Source organism: Amblyomma americanum, chromosome 1 (genome assembly GCF_052857255.1).
Source record: "Amblyomma americanum isolate KBUSLIRL-KWMA chromosome 1, ASM5285725v1, whole genome shotgun sequence".
Taxonomy (NCBI): domain Eukaryota; kingdom Metazoa; phylum Arthropoda; class Arachnida; order Ixodida; family Ixodidae; genus Amblyomma; species Amblyomma americanum.
This window is the reverse complement of record NC_135497.1, coordinates 35,059,840-35,076,808: the sequence shown is the minus strand read 5'-3', so window position 1 is coordinate 35,076,808 and position 16,969 is coordinate 35,059,840. Positions and strand designations below refer to the sequence as shown.

Genomic DNA, 16,969 nt, shown 5'->3' with positions numbered 1-16,969 from the left:
GACTTTTGTGTCTTCTTTTGTGTCTTGCATATGAGCGTTTTGTCCTCTAGTTGGTCTGTAAAGGGGCAGCCGGTGCACCTTCGAGTTCAGGCCGCCATTATGTTCCGCCTCCCTGTCGTTTCCTTTTCCGCAAGTAGGATGTCGCTTTTTGTTTGCGCAATGCCGCATGTTTTACCTCTTGAACTTTTTTCAAGTTAATTGTAGTATGTTGTGTGGTAATAGGTATCAGATTATCAGCTTCATTGCACCTCTCTCCTTCAATTTCAGCTTCGATTTCTTGTGACTTTTTGCCGGCGTGTGTCGTATGACTTTGCTTTTGGATTTCATCTTTGTCACGCATCTTGCTGTCCTGATTTCTCTTCAGCGATATATATTTCCATTATTCTGGTTGTCTTGGTTTCCTTAATAATGTACCTCATTATTATGGGTGCGCTTCCTTTTGAAATAAGAGTTGATAGTTAAACGCTCCGTCTTGTCCTCCTTGTTCATGTGCTCTATCTCTCTTGGTGGGCTGGTTCCTGTAGGCGTGGAAAATAGCGGACAATCATAACGGCAAGTGTTGCATATGTAACGTGGCCAAAAAGTTCGAGCTCGTTATTAAAGGGGCACAGCAACCGTTTTAATCAAGGAATATTAACTCGCCTATCAGCCTCCCGCACCAGAGATATGGGGGGTTAAAAATAAAATGGCTGCGGCACAACTCGGCTGACCCAAGTTACATGGAGCGAAAGGCAACCGAGCTAGTGGATGATGTCGACGTGGAGGCATTGGCAGCACCCGTTGCCCTTTTCAGCTTCAGACACTCGTGTTGCCTGCGCCGCTGTTTCTCCAGATGTACCTCCCGTTCTTCAACGCTTTCATCAACTCGACGAGCCCGCTTTCGCGACCTATCTCTAGGCAAAGCGGCTTCGTGGCGCTCTCTGTCGTAGGGATTGCTAGAAGGAGCCCGGCGCCTTCATTGCTCAGTCGAAAAACTCGCCCGGTGAGCGGTTCTGTCTCCATGTCTCTGCGGTGCCTAGGCGCCGGGCGCTGGCCTTTATTCAACAAGAGCGAATCACCTGGGTTATTCACGTAACACAACTCGAGAGCGAGGAGTCGGAGCGGTCGTAGCGGCGGAACGAGCGGCAACAGGTGCGACAAGTCACGTGGTATGACGTTGCAGCCACACCTGGGGCGAGCCTCCAGTTGGAGGCCAAGTCCAAGCGTCATTTCTCCTTCAGCTTTCCATGCGAGAAGTGGAGCGAAACTGCCCTCTATGTTTTTTCCTCTCAACAAATACAGCGGAGTGAGAAAGAACGAAATGAAAATTACAGACCTGGAGCGCACTCCGCCCGCGAAAGTGTCACCCAGCGAACACGGCCAGCTGGTTCATTTGTCCCCCCGCCACTGCTGGACAGTGGAGGAGGGAACGGAAGGGAGACACGCCTCTTTCGACTACCAACATCGTCGTGGTTGCCCCTTATTGCCGACGCCACGCGTGCACGCCTTACAATCCCAAGACGTGGAATTCGCGCGTGAGACCGCCACTGGACGTCGTCGCGAGCCGCGGTGACTTTTGAAAATTATTCGTAAATTATCAATTTGCTTTTTAGTACTTCTGCGCAGCATGAACGCTCATAAGCCTTTACGATAGGCTGTGCAGGCCTTTCATAATAGCTATTTTAGAAACCCCTTCACGGGCCCTGTAAGTAATCTATAATGTAAGCAGCGCAATTTCGCGCTATACGATGATCACTAGCCCGGCGCCCTGATCAGAACAGCCTTGAACATAGACTAGAGTCTATGCAGACTGAAGAGACTTAATCAAGCTTTGCCATGTCTACCGGAATAGGTTCTACTAGCGTATGTTTTACAATACATAATTTCGATCATTTGGTGAAAAGCATACTCTCGGGCGCTCTCAAGCGGCTGTGAAACATGAGGACTCGCCAATTGAGCCGAAGCCAGAAAATGGCAGATGAAGGTATTTCATTAGTAATCTGTGTGTATTGTTGTAAGTACGGAACAGAGTATTGTAAAAAAAGAGGCCCTACATAACTGAATGAATCGGCACTGCTGTTACGGCAACCTGTGATGTCACATTGCCCGGCCTTCTTCTGACAGAAACCTCCATCTGAGTTGCTAGTACGGCGCTGAATTGTCATGCAAAAGGGGACCGACAACTCAGTATGTCCGCGGAGACATGAAGCAACGTGCACTGCTCTAGCGTAGGGTAAACTGCGGAAAAAGCCAACAACAAATGCGTCGCACCCGGGTTCGAACCCGATCGCGGCGGCTGCGTTTTTATGGAGGAAAAACGCTATGGCGCCCGTGTGCTGTGCGATGTCAGTGCACGTTAAAGATCCCCAGGTGGTCGAAATTATTCCGGAGCCCTCCACTATGGCACCTCTTCTTCCTTTCTTCTTTCACTCCCTCCTTTATCCCTTCCCTTACGGCGCGGTTCAGGTGTCCAACGATATACGAGACAGATACTGCGCCATTTCCTTTCCCCCCCAAAAAACAATTATTATTAAATGCGTCGCAGGTGCGTGCCGAGGCATGAACTTCGTCCGAGAAGTTCATCTGCTCCTCTGCACCTGTAAATCCAGGCGCGTCCACAACGAAACCACGCGGGCTCGCAAATCGCACAGTTTGCACGGTCGAGAGTCACGAAGCACAAATACCGAAACTCGCTGCCCGCCCGTGGCGCCACCACGTATGAGTTTTCTTTGGCTTCGAATACTCAAGTTCTCTTTTTCTCGTCTTCCTTGTGTGATAAAAGTGCACCAGCGGCTTCAAAACAGAACACATACTTCAATATCCAAACGCGTACCATTCATGCACGCTTGTCAGATTCAGAGGTCCGCGGTTTTTCGGGTATTTCTTCATCGCGCTTGTACTTCTTCTGAGATTGGGCTGTGGCGGTGATACCAGTATTTTAGTTCCTGGTCTTATCTACCATACAAAAGCTTTGCTTTCAGCAATAGTGGCCATTTTGTGGCTGGAAGCTGGTAATCTGTCGATACATGCTAACTTCAATTTCGCCTCGGTGTCTCTTAACTCTTTGCTCAGGAGGTTCTTTTCTATGATGTTGCCTTCTCCCAACATGCCACTGCTTTCGAAGGTTTTTATTTTCTCAACTCTTTTTCTCTGCGTCATAATCGCACTTATATCGGTTTTGCTGTCAAAGTTACAATGCCTTTTTTTTTGCTGACAAGGAAATAAGGTTAAGGTGGCTGTCGCCTAATCTAGTCGTTAATGCGAGTGTAACTTTAACATAAGGTGCCGCTAGCAGGGTGTATAACTGTCCTTAATTTTGCCTTCTTCATTATGTTCCCATGATATGTCATACGTTTAATATTTTGCTTTCAGACAGAATTTCGGCATTCCATGAGATATAAGCAAACACAGTCGTGCCTCGTTAATACGGACACCTCAATTCCCGATCAAAACTCTACGTAGAGTGAGTCGTCCGTATTAACAAACCATGAAGACAAAAAAAATTCAAGAAAAAATAAAACAATCATATTCAGGTTTACCTTCATTTATAGTGGTCACACAAACAGTTTAGAGCTTAGAACGCCATATATGCTGGAAGCCGTCATCATTACAATATAGCGGTGAAACTTTAAGCGCCTAGGAGCCCATGAGACCTGAGACGGCGCCTTGTGAACTGATGGCCGATCTTCTATTAAGGTCGTTAGCATCGCAGGAACCGCTACTACATATCCACTTTCAGTCGGCTTAGAGCTGCTGAGCGCAGCTTTCAAGACAGCACAAATTACACAGTCTAATATTAAATACAGTGCAGTGAATGGGAAACCGCATCGCGACAGGAAAGCTTCGACAGAAAACCATTAGACAGTGAAAAAGATTTGCACTTCGACACTGCCTTTCGCTTGCAGACTGAACTCAGGAAAAGAAACACCTCACTGCGGGCAGTAGATTTTGTTCCTCTCACTGTTCACAATGGGTTCTGATTGGCCTCGAGCATTTTTTCCCTGCCCATTGTCCGGACATCGAGTTTTCATATTAACGAGGCGCAAATACATTGAAAAGGTTTCTCCCCAGAAAAATCGTCCATAATTCCAGTCTTCCATATTAACGGGGCACAACTGTATGTCTTATAGCTACAGCGCAAAAAAAAAAAAATCTTTCTCCAGTCGGGCCCTATGCGGTGCGGGTGGAGAGTTTGAACGATAGGTTGTAAGCCTAATACCTTTCCACGGCAGCTCGCAATGAGGTTCCTTTGTGCTGATAGTTTGCATAAAATTTCTTTCACGTCTCATTATTTATCTACATTTACATAATCACAGCAGATTGAAATATATTGCGGCATTTTGTTAGACATGGGCACTTACTACCACGAGGCGCCGCTATCGAAGTGCAGGAAGTGCCTTGTCAAGACACCGCTGCGACTTCTATTCTCAATGAATTAGTAGAGCTTAAAACATTAGCGGTTACACGATCAATATCTATGGAAAATAAAGTGGATTCTCATGGTTATGGAGAAAAATATCAACGCCATGTCTCACACTGGATAAAAATCGCCTCCAGAGCAATGCTAGGCACAAACTGCATGGAAGCCATCCTTCCGTCTGAAAAAAAAAAATGCTTCTGCGCCAGGGAAGGCAATGAAACGCTCAAACAAAAATTCGCAGTTTAGTTCCGGCAACTCGTATCCGGCATATTATGCAGATATGCAAGAAGAGTTTCGTAAAGGTAAGCAATAAGGGAATACACTTATTTTGAGGAGACTGAACACGAGCTGAAATTATTTGTAGCCAAAGACCAACAATGCCAACGAGCGTGAAAGAATTTTCTGATTCTGCAATCTTCTTCAATGTCATTGCATCCTTGCGGTGTACATGAAATTGAAGTCACTTGACTTCAGCCTCAACAGAAGTTATTACAATACTCATGATGTGGCAGGGCGCTAACAAGAAGTCAGCGAAGACTTGGCTAAGGCCAGCAGCCCGTTTACAAGGCAAGAGCACTAGTGAATAAAAAAAGACTTTACACATACAAGCCTTACAAGATGCAAGATGCACCAACTAGCTCAGTTGTCGGTTCTTCTATAAGCACAATGACAGCATGTGAGTGAAAAATATGTCCAAGTGAAAAAAGGGAAATATATTTGAAATGAACACAATCGCATATATTAATTAAGGAAGAAACTGTACGTGGACTAGCGCATATATTAATTAAACACCGAACGGAGGAGTGCAGAGCTTGTGGGAGTAAGTGGGCCAGCATTTGGCATCCACATTTAGAGCGAGAGTGACTACCCTTCCAAATCTCTTTGGTACCTGCGTTTGGAAACTTAGAAATCTCGGTACCAAATTTTAGTGATCGTCGCCACGTCAAAGTTAAAATTATTTTAAACTGGGCATTCGCTGCTTCAAGGCCACAGGAGAGACCTTCAGAAAACATTCGCCAGTTGGAATACACGCTGACCTGAGATGAAAGACCCACGATCTCCGTCATGCAGCCGACTGGAGACAGCGGCGGTTTTCACAATGCCGCATTTTCCTCGTTATACAACCTCATAACCTCAATTGATGTTCATGCGGAAGTGTTCCGTTTTTTCCTCCCGTGAACTCAATGAAATATGCGATGTTCTGCATACGAGGAACGCGGCACGAATCGATATCGATGGGCAGCAGTTTAGGCGCTCTAAGAGCGAGCGCGAAAACCGAGCGACCGGCGGTACGTCACCTGGGCCAAAAGCCTCGCAAAAACTCGCCCGCCCACTCAGCTTTCCTCATATTCAAATCATAGTTCGCAATACCACCGAGACGGCTGGAGACCGTCTGCTTTCATAAGGCTAGCTTACACAAATCGAACGAAAACTTATTTCAGTCTCTCTCTTTCAGTGCATTCGATCTTTCCTCCAACACTTTTCGCGCGTTTCCTAGGCGACGTAATTGCCTGCAGTCTTTTTGTTTTAAGTTGGCTTTTGAGGAAAGGAAATGGCGCAGTATCTGTCTCAAATTTCGGTGGACACCGGAACCGCGCCTTAAGGGAGAGTGGAGGGAGTGAGAGAAGAAAGGAAAAAAAGAGGCAGTCTTGCTCTCAAGTTCAGGGCACACTTTTCCCTCATGAAGCCCTGCTCCATTTTTGTGCCCTGTCGTCTTCTAGGGGTTCCGCGGAAGTTTCGCTATTCATTTTGTGATGGGCTCTCGCCGATCACTCGCAGTCCGAGTCGTTCTGCCCGTTTCCATTCCCGGTTTAAAAAAAAAAAAGCCGCTGCGCGTGTTGTGGGCTTCAGTTTCGCTCACGCATTTAATGTCCATTCCAATGGTTCCATTCAGCGAGTCTTCCATGTGCCAGGAAATAGGGGTTTAAGCCGCCTTTCTCTCGGTTCCTTTGAAGCCATGCAGCCTGCGGCAGAAAGCGCCACGTTGCTTGCTTTCCCACCGGTTAGCGAGAACAAGGGGGCGTGCTGTTTTCTGCAATTTTTTTCCTCACATGCCCCATTAATTGTAAAACCGTGTGAGCGAGAGTGTGCGTGCGTGCGTGCGTTCGTGTGTGCGCGTGTGCGTGTTGTTCGTGTGGCTATGTGTGCGTGTGCGTGCGTGCACTGTGACACAAGATGGTACCCATAAAAGAAGGCGTCCACATGCAACCTGGCAAGTGGCGGTTAAATTAATGAATGGTCGCCAAAGGTTGCTCGGGATGAGCAACATGGGTTACACAAGCCCTACCGATAGCAGCACCTGTCATCGCAGGGCAGTTGCGCATCGCTTAATCGCTGCACAACTGTGCCAGGAGTGATATGAGGGCTCCCAGGGATCTATGAATGTAAATTGGAGGAAGACCAATTCTGCATATATGGGCATTAATCCATTAGCCATCGCGTCATACCCTCAAGGCGGAGCGCGGGCAGCGGTACGGCGGCGACTGCCTTCACGAACTTAGCGCGCAGATCAGAAGGGGTGCGGCGCGGCGGATACGTAGAGCGACGCAGACGCAGAATCGCCAGCTGCGTGGCATCTTACGCGTAAGCATTCTTAAGTGTCTCTGCAGACTTTTTTTTGAGAACGCAGTAAGTTCACCGTATGAAAGGCGTTCACCCGCCTCCGAGGCCCAGGAGCGCCCGTGGAGCCGGCTATTAAACAAAGCGAGTGAAAGAATTGGTGATGCTGCGAATTTTCTTCGTGCATGCATGCATGCTTGCGTATGTGCGTGCGCGTACAGCCTCAGTGAAACTTTGACGGACCACTTTGCGACTAGCTAGCGTAGATTCGGTCCTCTGCTGTGGCACTGGTGTGGGATGGCTGGTGCTGAAATGCTCTAGAAGGAATAGTAACACTTTCCTCCTGACTTTGCAATCTTAAAGAAGTTGTGTACCAACAGAAAAGTTAGATCGGTTGAAGTGGCCTGGCTATCCATGCCAACGTTTCTGCGCGAAAGTGGAGCCAGAAGAAGACAAGCGCGGTCCTCAAATGTGAATGCACTGATACGTGACCTTGTGGAATTCAGCAGGCATACTGCACCTATGGGTGACAGCTTCAGTGGCACACTTGTCCGCAAACACTCTACATACCAGGACTTCCAATAGCGTGAACATGCGGCTGCTGATCCCCATGCACAGGAAGAAGCATAACAAGCCGTTGGCTATTACTGGAGAACCTATCTCGATGGCTGAGCTGGCTAGTAGGTTCAGGGACCCGCCCAACCAGATGAAAGGAAAAAAGTGTGACTTCGGGATAACGTAGGGAGAGCGCGGGGGCGCAGCGCGCAACGTTCCGAATGAGGCGGGGACGAGTGCGAGCCTAAAGCGGAAAGTGTGAGCTGTACCTCTCTTTCTTTTCCTATTGAGCAAATGTGCGATCAGACCGATGCTGAGCCGGGGAAGCAGGAAGCGAACTCAGTCCAAACACATCAGGCGAACCTCTACCAGTGCTCTCTTCTTTGCGAATAGGACGCTGAAGCCAAACAAGACGGAGTCCGCGGGTGAGACGGGGCACGAAAGAGACGACAGGAGCTGCTGGCTGAGACAGAGAGCTACTGATGTAAGAGAGCCCCGTTCCTCTATGGAAATTTATTGCGGGATTGTGATTCAATCCTGCTTTTGTGGACGGACCTTGATGCCAGCCATTCGCTTCTTGCGCGAGCGCCCATTTTTGCTCTTGAATTTCCAGGGCCGTGGCACATATCCGAATGTATTAAGAGGGACGGGAGAACGTCTAGCGAAGCTGTCGCGACAGGCCTTTTGCGCACCCCGCTATATTCAAATACGAGCGAGGCGCATGTAGAAAAGACACGATATTTAAATCAGGCAGCTGCTCGCGAAAGCCTCCGCCGAAAATCGGGCACGCCAACGTCACTGGCTGCTTATTTTGCCCCTAGTCACACGTGGCGCTCTGCGGAGACGGCCGAGGAAGGAAAGAAAGGCTGCGATCGGGGCGACACGAGTGGAACGAGGCCTCCCTCGAAGCGCCAGCGCCCTCCCCCGCCCTGCTTGGCGCTCCTTCCACCGGCGCCGAGGTGTGTCCCCCTCCGCGTGTGGCCCGCACTTCGCAAAGCCCAGAAAGCTTTTTCTCGTACCCAGCCGCCCAGAAGAAAACCAGGGCGGCGTCGCGTCTGCTGCGATTTCCTTTTGCTGCACTCCAGGCCCGGTGCTCTTCTTGCATTCGCAGTGCTCACATTTCGGCGTAGTTTCATTGCTGTATTTATCCCTGCCGGGCCAATGGGAGCAGGGTCAAGCATGCAGCTTGTCGGCTTGGTCTTGCGCTCCTTGTTGTGGACTTCCTTACCCGGCTTCCGTTTTCCCGCCTTTTTATCCCCCTCTCCGTTCGCCATCGAGACAGCACACCGGGTTCCACCACGCTCTGGTGACGATGTGGACTCCAAGCGCGGCTGAGGATCCGCCCTAAATGAAGTCTCCTGACAGCAGAAAGTGTGCGCGCGCGGAGGAGATCGATGATGGATCGCTGCGGCGACGAAAGGAAAGCTAGGATCTCAGGTATACACGATAGGAGGGCAAAAGGGGCAAACTGAACCGCCGAGGCATTTGACGCCGGTCCCACGCCTGGCGGCATGGGGCAAGCAAATATCGGCGCCCTTATTGACCTAAACTTGCGGCTGTTTTTTTTTTGTTCTCTCTTTCTTTTTCATTCACGAAAATTCGGGAATATAACTGCGGGGGTGAAGTATTCCATAAAACTTTTTCAGCACAGAGTGCGTTCACCGGCTTTTCGAGAGAAAATAAAAGTTCCGACCACGAATGTTTTCAGATCCAGGAGCATTAAAACTGCGATAAGGCGCTCGCATTTTGGGCGTTACCGAGAAGCGAGGTCTTTCAACGCATTTCGCCGCATACGGCGGTCCTCCTGGAACTGCAGCATCACGACGCCCGAATCCCCGTCAGGGGCAACGCGTGTCGTGTGCGCCGCGTGCCCGCATTCGAATAAACGCTTTATTGGCGGCCGCTGTTAAATCTCAAAATGTTCACCGCCTCTCTATCGGCTATTGCTTATGGCGGTGCAAGCTGGGCACTATTATTTTTGTTTAACTTTTAGGGAACCCATCATGACGCTGCACTCAAGTGCACAAAAAGACCACTCAGAACGGCTCCTGCATTTTTTGCCGCTCCCGTCAATCGTAGCGCATTCGTTCGCACCCTGCTGTCAGTGAAGAAAGTAATACGGGGGCCGAGACGGGAGAATGCTACCGCTAGTGACTTTGAAAGGTAAAGGAAAACAAGGAGAAGAGCGAGGTCGTCTGGCGTGGCGAATAAATTTCTCAGCTGTTGGAACTGCGTCGCGACGCAAGGGCCTGACGCCAGTTGCGGGGGCAAGCTGAAAGGAGATCGCCACGCGTCGCTCCTCTGTCGTTACAGGAAGTGCCGCAGTCAACTCTCCAAAATTGTCGACGGCGCAAGAAGAGCCAAGTACTTTTCGCGCGCACTGTAATACAAACTGCGCAAAGCGCTCGTTACTCCGCACAGAAAATTGCCGCCCACCGCGTGTATACACTGCGCGACTCGCCTATTTCCAGTCCCGTCGTGAGTAACGCAGGGAAATCTCCTCCGCGCAAGCTTGTGCTGCTGTCAGAGAGGCGCGACCGCTTTGATCAGCGGAAAATAGCCTGCTTGTCTGTCCACCCCAGGGCAATCTTCCGAGGCTCCACTTTACCAACCTCCCAAGTATCGTCGCTGCCTGAAAAACACTTGACACCCGAGAGCAATGAAAGGAAATGCCGCGAGAGCAAGAGAGAGAGAGATAAATAGCTCTACGCTGCTTCACGGCTGTTTTCTGGGAGGCTGCACTTATTGCTTCCTTGTGGGAATCATCTGCGTGTTTCCGTCCTCCTGCTGTACTTTGCTCATAATGTGGCGGATGTGACGTAAAAAATGAGTTGTGATGGGACTCCTGCGCCCCCTTCACGATGGACGGAGCACTGTTTACTATAGAAAGCATACAGTTTCTAAATATTACCTAGAGGGAAAGCTGACGCCGCCATCTACGCGAGTTTCTGAAGGAGCCACGAAAGAGCCCTTCCTCCACTGTGGGAATGCCGGGAAGACAGCAAGGCGCACTTGACTTGGCCCTAAAACATGACTACGACTGCAGAAATATACATTTTCGCAAATTATATGCTGCAACGAAGCGTTGTTTTTCAATCACTATGTCCTGTAATAAAATATTCTTGCTGTACATTGCAATAAATGAGCAGAAAAGCAAACGATAACCGAATTTGATCATGGCTAGAGAAGGCTTCCTGTTCATGCCGCCAAGTGTAGGTAACCATGGAAAATAATTTTTTTTTTGCGTTTAAGAGACGCACTTTTCACAGCCAATATTCTTTCCAAAGGATTGTCATTTCTTAAAATACAACAATTCTCAACTTTTTTCTTTGCATTGTGAAAAATAGAAACGTTTCATTGGTGTAGTCTGCTATTGCGGGACGTGCCCTATGTCCGTGCATATAGGATATATGTTCGCGCCGTGAGAAACTTGCCCGAGCCAAAGCTTTCCGATGAGAAACTAGTTCGCGCAGGTTAAGTGCCGGATCACGGCACGTTCTGGCACTGCGCTTACAGGTTTTGCCAAGAAAAATATGCTTTAGGAAGCGAAACCCAGGTGAAAATTTGTTAATGAGATTCTGCTGTTTTCTAAACGGTTTCAAGAGGTGAACGAAGGAAGCCTTCCGGTTTTGTGCTGGTGTCTACTGCATGGTCCCAGAACGAAGCCTTCTTGTTTGCTGCTAGTTGATGCGGGCCCTGTAGGGCACCAACTGTTTTTTTTTTTTTTTTGCTGGGAAACCTCTCCTACCGCAGGTAAGTGCCGGCCGTATTCATATTGACTAAATACAACATGCGGGTATTTGCGTGAATTAATTCGTGAAATGGAAGTCGTTCCTGCACGCAATGCGCGGCCACCACCAGTCTTCGAAATGAACCGAACGCAATCCTCGTCTAGTAGGTTCACACAAGTTGCGCTTGTCGAAGTACTTTGCTCTTTTGAAGTGTCTCCGAGACTCCTACGAAAAATGTGCAGAGTGGTCACAGCTGCAGAATGTCGAGTTCTCAGTTCACAGAAAACCTTGTTCCCTTATTTTATTAGCATTTAAATGCACAGGTAGCACAGGTTCCCTTTGAGCAAAACCCAGCTTGCTGCATAAATGTCTCCCAGTGAGGGGGAAAACAGACTTTAGGCCTAGTAGGCACCAGGCACTGCGCTCAGCTCACTTCGAGTCGAGCGCCTTCGGATGCTTCGGATCTGAACTGCGTGCGTAGCCGCACTACACAACCACAAAGCGCACGAAACATCAGCAAAGCCTATACAGTGATGAAAACGAAACTGAACAAAAAAATGCAATCCGTAGCACAGTGAACACGCCACTAGATTCCAATCCGGCCTGCTGACAGAAAGCCTCTCTAGCATGCACCGGATAAATAAATGCAGAAGATTTACCCTAGCTTCAGACTACACGTGCTGCAGCAGACGTCGGGGTTAGAATATAAAGCTCGAGTTAAGAACCAGGACTTTCATTAAATATGCTAACTGAAAACGCATACTATTGCAATATTAACTAAAAACGCATTTCATTACAATTTACAATCGTGGTGACAGAATACTAGGAGTAGTGACTAGGCCGTAAACGGGACCTGCATGCTTACTGAGCTTGCTCGAGTGCAGCCGATTCGGTATGAACGCAATCATCGTTACTTCGGCAACTTAGGCTGCTAGGCTGCTTTACGCTAAATGCTACAAGCATCTTTCACAATCCACAAAAAAATCTGAAAATTAAAATAAACAACCATTCTACCAAGTGTTATTCGACCTTTTACTTTGTGTGCGGCGGTCGAATTTCGATGGATGCGAAATTCTACAGGTCCGCGTATTGTGCGATGTTAGTGCACGTTAAAGAACCCCAGGTGGATGAAAGTATCGGAGCCCTTCACTGCGGAGTCTCTCATAGCCTGAGTGGCTTTGGAATGTTAAACCCCTATAAACCAAACTAAACCAAACCTATAGTTTGTCAGAGCGAAAGACTAGGGACACCGCCGAACGATGGCTATATATAGTAGAATCTGCGTACTTCGTAGGATAACCCCGCGTGTCCTCGCTTGAAGCCGTGTTGTGTGCGCTCATCTCGCTGTATAAATATGCATTAAATATGAGCGCATGCTTCGCAGCCAGTTAAATTACAAGCCCACATTTAGCAAGCATACGCTTCCGTTGAATCACGGCCGCTAAGTATGGGCTCCCGCCGGGACTTGATCGCAAAAAAATATAGGATAAAGAAATGCGCAACGTCATAACTTACGCAACCACGAGCATGGAAATCTAGCTGGTCCCCGGGGCTAAATGTGCTGGTCTCATTTAATATGGTGTCTCCGTGATGGATCTCTCCACCGCGTATGCCGCCCTATTTACGCGCGTGTCGCTTCCAGCGGCTGCGATGCTGCGATCTCTTGAGCGGGCAGGGATGTACAGATTTCCGCACGCAGCAAGAACGCCACAACAGGAATCCGGCAGAAGCGCCGACACACAAACGAGGTGATTTTGTACCTGTTGAGCGAGAGGCGACAGGAAGCGGAAAGTCAAGGAAATAAAAGGAGAAGGATAAGGGACCATACGTCACACGAGAAAGACTTCCCAACGGTCGTTATCGCATCGAGTACATGCCAGAGGCGCAGAGCAAGCGAAAGACAAATAAGCAGTATCGCACCTGCTCATATGCTGGATGAAGCTATGGGGCGTAGATTTCATCGAGACGAAGGAATCTGAATATGAGGATGACTCCCATCGGGACGGTCGGTAAGACAGGATGGCAAAATGCGAAGGCCTTTTCCCTGCGCGAAGCACTTTTCGGCATACATTAAAAGAAGAAGAGATAAAGAAGGAGGAAGAGGAAGCGGCCGACGCTGCTTGGAGCGGAGAAGCACTCGGGATTCGGCCACGACGCGAGGAAGGCCGCGTCTTTATAGTTCTATGCATATGTATATTCTATGTATATGTTGTTAAACTTAACCTACAAATCTGAGTTCGTAATTCCTGCGGTTCGTTGATAAGATAGTGAACTGATCCGATCCTGCTAGGTTTAACGATACACAGCAGTGAACGAAAAGATATTTCAGTTTTTCGAATTTATCCTTGTTTGGCCACCCTTAGCATTGCGCACGAAGTTGATTGGACGACCATGTCAGACTTTACACATAAGCAATTAATTTTTATTGTCATAATTAGCGACAGTTTGTTCCCACAGCAGATTTATTGAACTATTTTCTACACTGCGTGACCCTAGCAGCGATTATATGTTTTTTTTAATTAAAAATGAGCCAACAGTTTCAAGAATGCCTTTTCACAATAGCCTAATGCGTAAGTACTTCGCACGCAAGTCTTTTCCGGCGGTCACTGCTGAACTACGCGGATGAATGTAAACCAGGAAGCTGCTAGTGAATTTCTCGCCCATGCTTCTCCACTTCTGCAGCAGCATCTCGGCGCTGCTGGCTTTTTGTCCCTCGGACAATGCGCGATGCTTATCCAAATGTATCCAATAAAGTAATCTCAGTCTATAGGCCGCCTTCGCCACTCCATCAGGTGCAGCGTCCTCTTCTTTACCGAAGATTTTGCAAGCGCAGAATAGTGTTTCAGGTCGTAATTCTGTTGAAACGCGTATCAAAATCCCAAGACATTGTTTGCCTATAGTAGCCCAATATTATCGCGAATGCTTTGATAAACCTCTTTGCTAATGGTACCATGAATTCCGTCAAGGAGACAAACTCCACGAGCGCAAAGTCAACCTCGTGTCGTTACGTGCCCGCTTCTGGGCTTTAATGTGTGAAGTTGATAACGACGTTCATATAAACTGTGTTTGGAGCACCGTATTAAATGTATCCCATCATTCCGGCCGGACAAGAACTCCGATTCGTCTAATGAAATGGCTCGTTGCCGTTCGTGACCTATTCACACTAGGTGTTTTTTTTTTACCTACGTCATCCTGGAAACCCAATTCTTTGCACATATGCGCGTGGTTCGAGCTGGGCTCCTGCCGTATAGATCAGCATCCCTGTCCATGGAGAGTCTAGAGTTGTCTAGACTCGCGCGAACGATGTCTTTCTCGACAACGTGGTTAGGCGTTCTCGCGTGCCTCCATGGAAAGATCGAGAAACCAAACTTCCTCTGGACCTATCTACGAAATTTGTTCAGGCGTGGACTGCTCGACTGTGAGACCCATTTCAAGCTGTTTGCGTTTCATGACATATTTGTGGCCGCGGATAAATGCCATATGAGCAGCCTTATGACAGCGTTATGTTAACCTCACACTCCACGGATTGCTTATAAAAATATGCAGTAACACATGTAAACGAAGAATTTATCAGTGAAAGAGACAGCAAGCTAATTATAACTTAGAACACATAGAGAATGAACGCAATGGAAAGCGTCCATGAAAGAAAAAAAGTTACAACCAAACTGAAGGCAAACAGTTTTGCCCCTAAAATCTACTGACGCAAGAAAGGGGCATTCTTTAATCGTAATATACTCAGGAATAGCACACTGATCTTTTATATCCGTGATACTCAAACTTTTTAGAAAAAAAATTGAAAATGTATCTTTTTGTTGTGTACTGTATGTGACAGATGAGTGGAAGCCACTATAAAAGAGGATTTTCTTTATTCAAGACATTCTGTTGCAGAAATGCCATGGGGTACACTAGAAAATGGAAGAGACATGCCTGACAGAGCCACGCCCCCCTTGTCTGCTGCGGACACACAATCATGTAATTCAGGAGAAAAATACAGCAAAAGAACCGCAATAATATGTCACAGGAAATTAGGACTTAACAAAAATGAATGCAAACTATTTCAAACAATAGATGAGTTAAAAGTTGCATATAATTTGCATCTGACTACAGATGTTTAAAATTTTCAGAGTGAAAGTAAAGAGCACGAGTGTAAGCAGAAAAAAGTAAATCAGCCCAGCAGTGGCTTTTTTATTTTCATTTAGGAAAAAGTCCACGACCGTGCGTCTGAGTCGCTTCGCCGAGGTGGCAGTAAACGGTGTTACAGTAATTTCAGGACCTTCGTTCAGCAAATCAGGCATCAGAAAGGCCAGTTTTTGATCGCCTTATGTTGGGCGGAAACGCGGCCTTGTTATCAAGATTTTTGCAGTTTTTGTGGACCAGACTACGTATGATATTTTATTTCAAATGTTTTATCTTTCCGTCGCTGGTGCGAAAGTTCCGGCGCTAGTTTATATTTACACAAATTGTAGATGGGCAGTATTTTTTATTCCTCGCACTGCTCGCTTTTGCAAAGGAAAAATGGCATTCCAATTTAGCCTCAGTCGTTTTAGGCCATACTAAAAAACAGTAACAAAAACGTGAATGTAAGAGAGCATATTAGATTGCCTTTTCACATGAAATGGGACATATTTTATTCAAAATTCCGAGAGCTCGTTCGAAGCTAATTCGGAGCGCAAAAACATGAGGCGTCCATGAAAAATTCTCCTCAAATGACACCCCCAAAAATGTAACTAATGAGGACTGTTCGATAATAATGTCCTGAATATTAAATGCACGTTAGTAGGCGGATTGTTTCCCTTGGGCCAGAAGACTAAGCATTTTGTTTTACTGGTGTTTAATTGAGGTCTGTTTGAATGAAGCCATCAATCGAGCCCTGTTAACCATTTCTTGGCCTCGCGAAAGACCTCTATGAAGTTGGCGCCTGAGAAGTACACATTTGTGTCGTCTGCATATAAAATAAAGTTCGTGTTAGTTCCTATGTAAACTGACACAGACTTAAAGAGATAAGAAGGGCTTCTTGACGTTTCACTGCGGGCCCGCAGTCGAAACGTCAGTAAACCCTTCTTACGCCTTTAAGCACACACACACACACACACACACACACACACACACACACACACACACACACACACACACACACACACACACACACACACACACACACACACACACACACACACACACACACACACACACACACACACACACACACACACACACACACACACACACACACACACACACACACACACACACAAATATATATATATATATATATATGTGTGTGTGTGTGTGTGTGTTACGAACGTAGGTTGCGTTGGCTCCGCAGAATAAAGATTTAAGAGAAGTGGGCACTTCTACGAAGACACTTTTATTTATCAACGTTTCGACCGCGTTGATAAATAAAAGTGTGTTCGTAGAAGTGCCCACTTCTCTTAAATATATATATATATATATATATATATATATATATATATATATATATATATATATATATATATATATATATATATATATATATATATATATATATATATGTATATATATATATAACCGACAATGCAAATGAAATGAGGGGCTCGCTGGTGGCTTCATTTAAATATATATATATATATATATATAGCATACAAGGCAACGGAAATGAAGGGCTGGTCTTCTTTCACTTCCTCCTTTATCCCTTCCCTTACGGCGCGCGGTTCAGGTGTCCAACGATATATGAGACAGATAC

General features: G+C 47.0%; 1 protein-coding gene across 1 annotated transcript in view; it reads right to left on the bottom strand.

Moving 5' to 3' along the window:
• LOC144112632 (neuropeptide F receptor-like) overlaps nucleotides 1-16,969 on the bottom strand; it is a 144,266-nt gene that overhangs the window by 16,587 nt on the left and 110,710 nt on the right. The window lies entirely within an intron of this gene.